At 49.7% G+C, this 5,059-nt stretch overlaps 1 long non-coding RNA gene across 1 annotated transcript; it reads left to right on the forward strand.

Moving 5' to 3' along the window:
- Positions 1-558: 558 nt before the first annotated feature.
- Positions 559-2,263, forward strand: LOC118991118 (uncharacterized). Its single transcript, XR_005067354.1, has 3 exons — positions 559-693; positions 1,119-1,241; positions 1,584-2,263. It is a non-coding gene; the product is annotated as an uncharacterized LOC118991118 (long non-coding RNA).
- Positions 2,264-5,059: the final 2,796 nt, after the last annotated feature.

The raw sequence follows: 5,059 nt of genomic DNA on the forward strand, positions 1-5,059 counted from the left end.
ATGCCAGAGGTTGGCGTTAGGAGAGCCTGAATTACACCTCTGCTCCTGATTCTTATGAGGCTTCACGAGAAGTGCCTTCTGGATGGCACTTTCCTTTGAGGTAAAATGGAAATGAGAGCTCCAGGGTCATAGGTGTCCTTTGAGCCAATGGCTTGGTAAATATAAAGCAAGGGGTGCTGCCAGCACTCTGCACTTGGGCCCTCAAAGGCCAGGCCGGGACTGACTACATTCCGGAAGGCCTGGGGCTCACACCCCCTCCCATACCCGCCCCCCACCTTCCCCAACAGTGATTCCCCACCCTGCAAAGACCCCGCACTTTCCCAGAAGCCCTCGCCCTCCCAGGACCCAGGGAGGCCCCTTGCCCCGCACCCCGCCACGCGAACGAGACGTCTGGACTAGGGCCATTGCGAGGCTGTGGAACTTTCTGGAAGGCCCAGGGCCTCGCCCCTCCCTATGAGGACGGAGAGGGTCGGGGGAGGAGCTGGGCCGGTGATTGGAGGAGGCCCGTGGGGGTGTGGCCAAGGGCACGAGGAGGAGCCGTTGGCGGTTAATTTCTGGCAGAAACTGGGTGAGTTCGGTTAAGGAACCAGCTTGTGGCCACCCTGCCCAGGAAGATCTAAATTGCTGTAAAGCCTCAGGAATACCTCCAAAGTCTAGGATGTGGAAACTGGGGCGCTCTCTTCCTCACCCCGGGTTGGTGGGCCCCCTGTCCTCCCTCCGCCACGGGCGGGCGGTGGGCAGGGCCGCGCGCATCCGCTCCCCTGGGCCTCACTCCTCGGCTGCCGTCTCCACCCCCGCGGAGCCCGCACCCGGCCCGGGCAGCCCCGCAGACAGAGGCCCGCTGCCCTCGCAGGCCAGGGATAGGACGATGCGTGGCCCTTGGATGCGGGGTGCCCCCGCTGGGCGGGCAGCCTGGCGGGAAGCCTCATCCCCGGGCCGCAGGCCTTCGCCCTCCGCGCCCCGGGCCGCGAGTTGGTTTCCCCGCCCGCGCAGGAGGGCGGTGGGCAGAAGTGACCCAAAGCCGCCATTGCGCCCCTCCCCACTGCCTCGGTCCTCACCCTTGCATTTCTCCCCTCGCTTCTCCCGCCGCTTCTGCAGTTTACCTGTCACGGCCGAAGGAGGAGGGTCACCTGAGTGCCTTGAAAGACAGCAGTACGACATGGAGGAGCGCGTGCAGGCCGGGCTACCCTTTTCAGCGCATCCCTGAGGCGGCCAGGCCGCTTCCCCCTCAGGATCTGGAGGTACTTTCCCCCGTGGCTTCTTTCTCTGCCACATTTCTTACCTCCCTTCCTGCTGTGACTGGTGGAGCAGGGGAGGCTCTCCAGGCCTGAGATCAGGAGCTCTCAGTCTTAGTGCAAGGTCTCCAGTGGAAGCCCTGGGTAATCATGGGGAACATCTTTGCGAGCATGCCTTCCCACCTGAAAAGTGACAAAATAGTCGTGCCTAATACACAGTGTTTGTGAGGATGTGCGTGGTTATGACTTTTGAAATAGTTGTGCTACATATTCCTTGTGACTTTAACTTTGTTGGCCTGTTGCCTTTCTGTGTGATAATTTTCTTCTGATTCTCTTTTACTCTCACAGGGTTGGTCACTGCCTGCGATCACCAGTCCAGCCCTACCAGCGCACATGGAGGCAGTGTGTTTGTCCTCACACCCCTGTTTGGGCACTGGGAGGCCGACCTTTTTTAGCATCGCCCATCCCAGAGGGACTGTTCTCCTTCTTCTTCTTTGCAAGTTTTTAGCTATTTGGAAAAGGATCTGTTGGTGGTATCTGGGACTTTCTTCTCTGTATTTTGATCACTTCCTTTACCTCTTAAGACATCCAGTACTCTACCCTCAGGGAGGAGATTGGACTTTTAGGCAGCAGGAGAAAAGCCTAGCCCTCACAGGTCATGGTTTTCTCAGAGGTCAAGTTTCACATGATATTGAATAGAAAGGACAAGGCTGTGAGCTGTAGGCTTTCAAATCAGTTAAGAAGATGGGTTGCTTCCCTCAGTCACTTTTAGTGTTTGTCCCAGAGCTCAGCTCTGACCCAAAGGCCTTTCCAATTACCATCAACATAGAAACTTGGCTTTTCATATGGGGTATCTTCCCCCTTTTATGCACTTATACACTGTCTCGTTTCTCAGAACCGGCCTCCCACAAAGGAGGCCTGAAGGACTCAAGAGGCCTGGTCAGTCACCCAGGCTCAGTTAAAGCCCCTCAGCCCTAGGTCAAGTAGAGAGGTTTAATAAAGACTCCATGTGCTTTTGACTACTGAAACTTGTAACTGGTGTGCTGATTCAGAAGTACATATTGGAGCCCTTTTATTTTCTTCCCACCCAAACCAGGTGGTGTTTGTGTTGCATGAAAATAGGAATGAAGGGAAGGTGGCAGGGGGTGCTGTATAGGGGTACCCCCTGGTCCTCTTACATCTCTCTTTGAAAAATGCTCATTAGGTCACTGTCTCAGAGACCTAAAACTAGTTGGTTTATGGGATACCTGGTGGAGTTTTCTCTGAACACTTAAGTGTAATAGGGCAAAAATTAAGAAACAAACTTATCCACCAGAATGGCAGGTCATTAGGAGGGATGAGGAGGGAGTAAATAGTGGTTTGTACTGAGGTCTTGGAACTTTGAGTTACTATTGTCATAACCTTGATTTTAAAGTTCTTAATGCAGGTAAAGGGAGAATTATTACAGAACAAATTATTGGTGGCTGGGGGGTGGTTGTCCTTATTAAACTGTGAATCAGAATAGTGATATCCCATCATAGGCCTGTGCCGTGCACCTGGGAGATTGTGGGAGACTCTTCTGGATCTCACAATTGGTTGTGAAAGTCCTAGAACACATCACTTACTGGGACCTCAGAGGTTGCCAGTACCTCTGCCCCTTGCATCCCCACTGTGCCATGGGGACCAGAGCTGATTTGTCAGAAGGAAAAACATCCCTAAACTGCCCCAGCTGGGGCCCTGGCTCTGTGTTTTTCTACCCCAGTGGTGACCACAGAATGCTCTGGGAGTTGTCTTCTGTAATGCCTCTGGGTCTTTTAAGAACATGAATGGTGGAGTCTATACAATGTTAGAACCCAAAACATCAAGCTCTGAGCTCAGTGGAGTGCAGGGTATGAGTTCTTTTCCTTGGAGGACTTAACAAATTAAAAGTATGGAGTCATTAGGAATAGTACCACCTGGCAGGGGTATTTATAAGCAGAGGAATGCTTATTTGAGGACTTTTGATCTTTCTAGTCCTGAGACTCTGGGTGTAATATATAATTACCATTAATGTCCTGTAATTTTATAACAGTGTTGTCATTGATCCACTTCATTAATTATCATGAATCAGTGACTTCTCACATCCTAGTGGTTACTGTGTAGCTATATAGAGCTCTATAATTTGCAAACAAGAATCTTTGGCAGTAAATACCTTGGTCATTTTACAGCTGATACTGAAAAGAAGAAAAATGACTGAACTCCCTTTTAATGAGAGAGTATGCACTTCACTTGCCTCCTTAGACCTGCTATTTTACTCCTCCACTCTCTCCAACCCCCACACTTTAGAAGACAAAAACATACAAAAAATAGCAATCAGTAACCTGGGAATTATTTAATGCCCTGTTTGGACAAAGTTTAAGGAGCTTAAGGGCAGCCTTTGCTTACCATGAGACAGTGGGACAGGCACAGAGAAGTCACTCTGCTCAACACATTTCCCCAGGCATTCCATTTTTAAATGTTACATTCACTCTTTTCACTCTGGTTGCTCACAAGTTCTGATTCCTTCCAGAAAATGAGCTGAAATTCTAATGTCTTTGCTGTTTCTTAGGTAAACTTTGGAGCAATTCCAGTTACTGAGTTCCCCAGCCCTTCCCCTAATAAGTTATAGGAACTTCTGCAAATGATTGAACTTTTCTGTGTCTCAGTTTTGTTGGTGGATCCCTAAATCACAGTAAGGATGGGTAAGGATTATGAGGACTAACTAATTATATCAGATGCTTACCACACTCTTCATTAAATAACACGGGTTCCCTCTTCCCTGCATGGATGGTCCTTTGGGTTCTGTGAAGAAAGTTCCTATTCATGGTGCTTCATAACCAGAAGGGAGTTTTGACTTCTCATTCTCCTAGCTCGTTCAAGGTAAATCCATATGCCATAAAACTTTCCGAAAGACTTCTTCCAGTCTATACAACAACCTGTTTCCCAAAAACACTGTGTATAGCATATTAGTCTACTCTCAATCATTTTCCACCCATTCAGTGGCCAACTAGTCCTGGAACAGACAGATGGATTTGATGGGTGAGCTACGCTCTGAGCCTCTAGTATTCATGGAGGAAACCCCACTCCCCGTCTTCTTCCACTAGACCTTGAAATATAGGTGTAGACACAGCCAAAATTTCCCACTGTGCTTCTTTAAGCCTACCCGGGGTCAGAAGTCTTTGCCTTCCTTCAAGGAGGAATAAGAACCTGAAAGCATACAGGAAAAATACTCAAATCCTGACAAAGATCTCAACTCCTGGGTAGACACTGCTTGCCTCAGGGCTCCACTAGGTAGAAGGCCTACAAAGACACTAGCTGGAACCCTACCCTGGGCCTCTTCTCTTTTCCCCTCTTCTACAGGTGGGCTGTGGGTGGGCTGGACCCACCCCCTGAACCTGTACCATTGTGTCCTCCCAATTGTTCTTCTGATTCTGCCCCTTACCCCTTCCCGATTATCCTTAATGCAGGTAAAGGGAGAATTATTACAGAACAAATTATTGGTGGCTGGGAGGTTGCTAGTACCCCTGCCCCTTACATCCTCAGAGTGTGCCATGGGGACCAGAGCTGATTTGTCAGGAGGACAAACATCCCTAAAAAGGGGTCCTAGACCTGAATGTAGAAAGTCTCACTCCCTCTTACTCCCCCGCCTTTTTATTGCTGAGCTCACAGTAGATTATGGTATCTGACCCTTGTCCTAGCCTGCCTAGCCCTGGAGGGTTGACAAAGCCTCATTTTTGTTCATGGAGAAACAGTGGTGTGGAGTGAAGGGAGCTTCAGTTCTGTGGTCAGAAGATGTAAAGTTTGAGATCCTCTTCTGTTCCGTAAGT

The sequence above is a fragment of the Sturnira hondurensis genome, unplaced genomic scaffold, assembly GCF_014824575.4.
Source record: "Sturnira hondurensis isolate 20B ecotype Veracruz unplaced genomic scaffold, ASM1482457v3 Scaffold0000880, whole genome shotgun sequence".
Lineage (NCBI taxonomy): Eukaryota > Metazoa > Chordata > Mammalia > Chiroptera > Phyllostomidae > Sturnira > Sturnira hondurensis.